The sequence below is a fragment of the Eubalaena glacialis genome, chromosome 4 (assembly GCF_028564815.1).
Source record: "Eubalaena glacialis isolate mEubGla1 chromosome 4, mEubGla1.1.hap2.+ XY, whole genome shotgun sequence".
Lineage (NCBI taxonomy): Eukaryota > Metazoa > Chordata > Mammalia > Artiodactyla > Balaenidae > Eubalaena > Eubalaena glacialis.
In genome coordinates, this window is record NC_083719.1 from 44,316,317 (window position 1) to 44,324,219 (window position 7,903).

The following is a 7,903-nucleotide window of genomic DNA, read 5'->3' on the forward strand; positions in this document are numbered from 1 at the left end:
AGAACATAGATGCAAAAATTTCAAATAAATTTTAAGTGTAATTTGTATCCAACTATATATAAAAATGATAATACATCGTAATTACATAGAGTTTATCCCAATGTATCCCCATTACATGGCGCTTATCCCAAGAATGCAAAATTGGTCTAACGTTCAAATATCAATCAACTTAATTCACCATACAGGATTTTTTTAAAGCTAAAAACTAAAATAACAACAACCCTGTATGATCATTTCAATAGATGCAGAAAAAGTATTTGACAAAATCCATCATCAATTCTTTAAAAACCAAAAGAAAAAACTCTCAGCAAACTGGGAAGAGAAGAGAATTTCTTCAATCTGATAAAGTGCCTTTACAAAAAACCTATGGCTAACACCATATTTAATAGTGAATATTGAATATTTACCCCCATAAATTCAGTAATAAGACAAAGATATGCACTTTTGACATTTCTATTCAACGTTATATTGGAGGGTCTAACCAGTGCAATACGGTTAAAATAAAGAAATAGCTGCCAGATTAGAAAAAAGTAAAACTGTCTTTATTTATAGAAGACATGATTGTCTATGTAGAAAATCAGATGGAATTTATTTAAAAGGTACTAGAACTAATAAATGAGTTTAGCACCAGCAATTCCACTCCTGGGTATATATCTGAAAAAAACAAAAACACTAACTCGAAAAGATACATGCACCCCAATGTTCATAGCAGCATTATTTACAATTGCCAAGATATGGAAGCAACCTAAGTGTCCATCAACAGATGAATGGATAAAGAAAATGTGGCATATATATATATATATATATATATATATATACATACACACACACACACATACACACACAATGGAATACTACTCAGCCATAAAAAAGAACAAAATTTTGCCATTTGCAGCAACATGGATGGACTTGGAGGGCATTATGCTAAGTGAAATAAGTCAGACAGAGAAAGACAAATACTGTATAATATCACGTATATGTGGAATCTAAAAAATACAACAAACTACTGAATATAACAAAAAAGAAGCAGACTCACAGATATAGAGAACAAACTAGTGGTTACCAGTGGGGCAGGGGGGCAATATAGGGGTAGGGGAGTGGGAGGTACAAACCACTGGGTGTAAGATAGGCTCAAGAATGTATTGTACAACACAGGGAATATAGCCAATATTTTGTAATAACTGTAAATGGAAAGTAACCTTTAAAAATTGTATTAATTAATTAATTAACTAAATGAGTTTTAGCAAGTTGCAGGACTCAAGGTCAATATATAAAAAACAATTGTATTTCTATACACTAGCAATTAACAATTAGAAATTGAATTAAAATTTACATTTAAAATAGCATAAAAATATGAAATACTTAGGGATAAATCTGACCAAAAATATGCAAGCTATGTACAATGAAAACTACAAAACATTGCTGAGAAAAATTAAGGAAGACTTTAATAAATGGAAGAGGTATGGTGTTCATGGAAAACTCAGTATTGTTAAGATGTCAATTCTCCTCAAATTGATCTATAGTTTCAACACCATCCCAATCAAAACCCAGCAAGCTTTTTTGTAGAAACAGACAAGCTGATTCTAAAATTCATATGGTAATGCAAAGGATCTCAAATAGCCAAAGTGTCTTTGAAAAAGGAAAACAAAATTGGAGGACTAGGGCTTCCCTGGTGGCGCAGTGCTTGAGAATCTGCCTGCCAATGCAGGGAACACGGGTTCGAGCCCTGGTCTGGGAAGATCCCACATGCCGTGGAGCAACTGGGCCCGTGAGCCACAATTACTGAGCCTGCGCGTCTGGAGCCTGTGCTCCGCAACAAGACAGGCCGCGATAGTGAGAGGCCCGCGCACCGCGATGAAGAGTGGCCCCCACTTGCCGCAACTGGAGAAAGCCCTCGCACAGAAACGAAGACCCAACACAGCCAAAAATAAATAAATTAATTTTTAAAAAAAAGAAAAAAAAATGGGAGGACTAATGTTACCTCATTTCAAGACTTATAAAGCTACAGTAATCGAGATAGTGTGGCATCAAGAAAGACAAACAGATCAGTGAAATAGACCGAGTCCACAAAGGGACCTACACATATATGAATAACTGCTTTTTACAAAGATACAAAAGCAATGCAGTGAAGAAAAGATGGCCTTTTCCACAAATGATGCTGGAGCTACTGGATATTCCTATACGCAGAAATGAATTCTGATCCACACCTTGTATCATTTAAAAGATTAACTCAAGGGGCTTCCCTGGTGGCGCAGTGGTTGAGAATCTGCCTGCCAATGCAGGGCATACGGGTTCGAGCCCTGGTCTGGGAGGATCCCACATGCCGCGGAGCAACTAGGCCCGTGAGCCACAATTACTGAGCCTGCGCGTCTGGAGCCTGTGCTCCGCAGCAAGAGAGGCCGCGATAATGAGAGGCCCGCGCACCGCGATGAAGAGTGGCCCCTGCTTGCTGCAACTAGAGAAAGCCCTCGCACAGAAACGAAGACCCAACACAGCCAAAAATAAATAAATAAATAAACGATTAAAAACTTAAAAAAAAAAAAAAGATTAACTCAAAATGGATCATAGTACGAATTGTAACCTAAAACCTAAAACTATAAAATGTGTCTTAAAAAACGTCTATCAGAAGTTCCGCAGTTCACAAGGCCAGAGGGTCCTGTGGATCTGTCTCTTGCTTCAGTAGCGTTTGGACAGAACAGACCCAGGGACGCCCTTTCCTCCAGCCTCGCAGCACCCTCCAACCTCTTCTCCAGTCGCAACCGTCGGAACCAACCCCTTAGCTACCCTCTGCCTCTAGGACCAGCCAACACCATGAGCTCCCAGATTCGTCAGAATTATTCTACCCAGGTGGAGACCACCGTCTACCCCCTGGTGAACATGCATCTGCGGGCACTTAGCTCTCTTTGGGCTTCTGTTTCCACCAGGAGGACGTGGCTCTGGAGGGCACGAGCCCCTTCTTCCGCGAATTGGCTGAGGAGAAGCGCGAGGGCGCCTAGCGGCTTTTGAAAATGCAAAACGAGCAGAGCAGCCACGCCCTCTTCCGGGACCTGCAGACGCCGTCTCAAGATAAGCGGGGTAAACTCCAGGACGTTATGGACGCCACCGTTCTCAGGGAGATGAACTCGAACCAGGCCCTATGGATCTGCATGCCCCTGCCCCGGCAGACCCCACCTCTGTGACTTCCTGGAGAGCCACTTCCTAGAAGAGCAGGTGAAACTCATCAAGAAGATGGGCGACCACCTGACTAACCTCACAGGCTAGCCTGACCCTCAGGTTGGGCTGGGCGAGTTTCTTTTCAAGCCTCACCCTCAAGCGCGACTCAGAGCCTCTGGAGCCCAGCGGCCTTTGAGGAGACCCTCTGTTGTCAGGGCTTCTTCCTGAAGCCTTTCCCTGCAACCACTAGGCATCATTTTAACCACCGTGGAGCCTTCTCCCAAGCTTTGGACCAAGTGGGAACAATAAAGCTTTTTGCAGGGAAAAAAAAAAAAAAAAACCAGGAGAAGTTCCCAAGTCATCGTGATCTCAGGTTAGGCAAAAATTTCTTAGCTCTAAAGCCGACAATTATAAACTGGACTAAATCAAAACTTAAAACTTCTTCTCTTTGAAATACATTAAGAAAATAAAAAGAAAAGGCACAGACTAGGAAAAAATGTTTGTGAATCGTATTTCTGATAAAGGTCTTGTATTCATAATACATAAAGAATTCTCAAAACTCAGTAATTAAAAGCAGGGACTGAAAAAGATATTTATACATCTGTGTTCATATAGCCCGTTATTCACAGTAAGCCAAAAAGTGAAAGCAGGGACTTCCCTGGTGGCGCAGTGGTTAAGAATCTGCCTGCCAGTGCAGGAGACACGGGTTCGAGCCCTGGTTGGGGAAGATCCCACATGCCGTGGAGCAACTAAGCCCGTGCGTCACAACTACTGAAGCCCGCACGCCTAGAGCCTGTGCTCCGAAACAGAGAAGCCACCACGATGAGAAGCCCATGCACCGCAACAGAGGAGTAGCCCCCGCTCGCAGCAACTAGAGAAAGCCTGGGCGCAGCAACAAAGACCCAACGCAGCCAAAAATTAATTAATTAATTTTTAAAAAGTGAAAGCAACTCAAGTGTCCATCAACAAAGGAATGGAAAAATGTGGTATATACATACAATGAAATATTACTCAGCCTTAAAAAGAAAGGAAATCCTGACACATGCTACAATGTAGATGAATCTTGAAGGAATTATGCTAAGTGAAATAAGCCAGTCACAAAAAGGCAAACACCATATGATTCCACTCATACGAGATACTGAAGAGTAGTCAGACTCATAGAGATAGGAAGAAAAATGGTGGTTTCCAGAGCTGGGGTTGGGGAGAACTGGGCAGTTATTATTTAATAGGTGGAGTTACAGTTTTTCAAGATGAAAGAGTTCTGGAGATGGATGATGGTGATAGTAGCAGAACAATGTGAAAGTACTTAATGCCATTGAACTGTACACGTAAAAATGGTTACGATGGTAAATTTTACGTTACGTGTGTTTTACTGCAATTTACAGAAAACTCAGTAAATAGAAAACAACTCAATTTTTTAAATTGGGCAAAGTATTTGAACAGACATTCCCCAAAGAAGATAAACAGATGGAAAATAAGCACATGAAAAGATGCTCGACATTGTCAGTCACTGGGAAAATACAAATTAAAGGATCACTACATACCTATTAGAATGGCAAAAATTAAAACTACTGACCATACTAAGTTTTGGCAAGTATATGGAAGAACTGGAATTTTCATGTAGTGTGGTTAGAAATGTAAAATGGTATAGCCACTTTGGAAAATAGTTGGGTGGTTTCTAAAAAGTGAAACATACACTTTCCATATGTGATCCAGTCTTTCGACTCCTAAGTGTTTACCCAAGAGAAATCAAAACATATGTCCATAAAAAGACTTTTAAAAAAAATATTTATAGCAGTCATATATAATGGCTAAAAACCTGGAAACAACCCAAATGTCCATCAACAGGTGAATGGATAAACAAATTGTGGTATAGCCATATTATAGATTACTACCTGGCTCCTTTTTTTTCTCCTGTTTATTAACAAAAGGAATATGGATGGATCTCAGAATAATTACGTTGAGTGAAAGGAGTCAGACAAAACAACAGTACATACTGATGATTCCATTTATATAACATTCTAGAAAATATGCACTAGTCTATAATGAAGGACAGCAGATCGGTTGCCTGGGTATATGGGGAGGAAGAAGGAGGAGGAGAAGGGAGGACGAGATTACAAGGGGCACTAGCAAACCTTTGTGGGTGTTGGATATGTTCATTACCTTGATGGTGGTGATGGTTTCATGGCTGTATGCGCATGTCAAAACTTATCAAATTGTATTCTTTAAATATGTACAGCTTATTGTACGTCAATTTTACTTCAATAAAGCTGTTAACAAAATAAACAAAGGAGCTTTGCGAGCTCAGACTTGATCTGCCTCAGTAAATTCCATCTGTTGGTGGAAACAGAGATTGAGAATAATAACAATTTGGAATTTTCACTTTGGGAAATAACCAAGGAAGACAACCTGGGATGAGAAAAAAAAAAACTGCTGAGCCACATGGAGAGTTTTAAAGAGGTCGAAAACTGTTCATTTTCTCTGCATTTAATCAACATAGAAAGCCTCAGAGTCACATGATATTGGAGCCAGGAGGAATCTTCGAGAGATGAAATAGTCCAATTTCTTTATTTTACAGATGAGGAAATGAATCCAAGAGAAATAAAGGGACTTGCCTTAGGTCACACAGCTTGCAGAGCTAAGAATAAAATGTGAGTCCTCTGAAGCTTACTCTAATGCTATTTATTTTTCTTCATCTAGCTAACCTAAACCCTTGGGTAGTTGTTAATCTAGGCTAGTCTATGAAAATATGGAATAAGACAATACCTATGAGATGCTGAGTTCCTTCATGGCCATGTGGATGGCCATGAAGATAGAAGGGAACACCACTACCTTTACCTTCATATTTTCAGTCCCCAAACCCTCTAGACAATACTCCTTGTAGGGCAGTAATGCTCTCCTGGCTACCCTCAGAATCTAGGCAACCTAAAACCATTACTTCTGATGTGAACTCCTCACAGGTACAGTCAGGTCTGCTATAATGCTTGTCTTGAAAACACAAATTTGTTCCAATGTGATTGATATATTAGGAAACAACATATGAGTATAATGCAAATTTGCCTTGGCCTATGTGAGATCTTATGAGCAAGAAACACGAGGTGAAAGCAGAAAACCATCCAGCCAGCTGAACTGAGGTGCCTGGGAATACACAAAATGCACACACACTCTCCTCAGATATCTACCAGCTACCTCAGTTTACTGTGTGTGTTGTGTCCATCCACATCCGGTGTTAAAATTTTTCCTCTGATTTTAGATAACTTACCTTCCTACCACTGTACAATGAATTACAAGCTGCGACCCTTCCAATGCCTACTTCCTCAAACAAATTTCAAATCTTTTTTTAAGGTAAAGTGACGTATTTATTGTATTATTTATGAATTTCCTTTTCTTTTTCAACTTGAAAGCAGTCATTGTTTATTAACTGACCAGATTATAAAAATAATCATGGGAGGCACCATAGTTCATCCTTCTAAGAAGCCTGTTGATCTGGTCTCCCCTGTTGCCAGCAGCTCTGCCTTCTACACAATGCATGGCCGTTCTCTTCATTCCACCTCATGAAGAAGATAATTTGAAAGACCACAGGAAGCTGTTTGCATTTTCCAACAGTATGGGTCTCATGAATCATATCCTCCATGCAGATGATGCCCTATTTACCAAGAGATCAAGCAGTCGAAGTGTTATCTGTTGGGACAATTACCTTCTTGTTGATCTTGCTATAACCGCGCTTGTAGATCAATTCTTTTACTGATTTCTGTTTCAGGTATCCCATACAGTATATGGCTCAACAGTCCTCAGCATGTTAACTGAGCCTTACTGAGCTTAACAAAGGTGCCATTGAGGAGCTGAAAAAGGTAAAGAAGATGGAACACCTTTCAGATCTTTGGGCTCACACCGTTGATACCCTGATCCTGAAGACAAATGCTCGTTTGGGTTCTAGAGTTACACAGAAGTTACCCACTTTTCTTGCCATCTTTGCCAGTCAAATCTCACTTCTGTACATCTGCCTATTTTCCTTATTATGGTGTTTAGCTTTTTCATAGATAAGCTTCCTCCTTGCCTTTTGAAGCATCTTTTGGGCAAACTTCTTTCTCAGGTGCATGATCTTCAGCTCTGCAAAATTCCTTTGCTTTTTCTTGATGGTATCTGGCATAGCAGAAACCTTTTTTCCCTTCTCTTCTATACCCGCCATGATTCCAGCCAGAAAAGAGGTTACTTATAAATTTCTTAAACATTTAACATGTGTAAAACTGTGCTACCATTTTTATTAGGTTCTTATATATATATTTTTTTAATGTGTCACTGGTGAAGTTTTGGAGTGTTGTCTCCCTGAGCGCATCTTTTCCCATAAGCCCTGTGGGTTTTATTGCACTATTATTGTGCATGGCATGGTGATTTTTATGAAGGCATGTGTCATATTATAGCAGAACTGTATTAAGAGTGTGGGGTAAACCCTTAAAAGACTAATCTTGGGTCTAACAGCTGTGGGTGCACACACACACACACACACACACAGCCTTGTTTAAATACAGGTGACCCTTGAACAGTGTAGGGGTTAGGGGCGCTGACCTTCTGCACAGTAAAAAAAACCTGAGTATAATTTATAGTTGGCCCTCCTCACTGGCAGTTCCTCTATATCCACTGTTCCATATCCATGGATTCAACCAATCAATATTAGTACTGTAGTCTTTACTACTGAAAAAAAATCTGTGTATAAGTGGACCCGTGCACTTCAAATCTGTGTTGTTCAAGG

At 40.0% G+C, this 7,903-nt stretch overlaps 1 pseudogene; it reads right to left on the reverse strand.

Moving 5' to 3' along the window:
* Nucleotides 1–3,308: 3,308 nt before the first annotated feature.
* LOC133090513 (large ribosomal subunit protein uL30-like) lies at nucleotides 3,309–7,342 on the reverse strand (annotated as a pseudogene).
* Nucleotides 7,343–7,903: the final 561 nt, after the last annotated feature.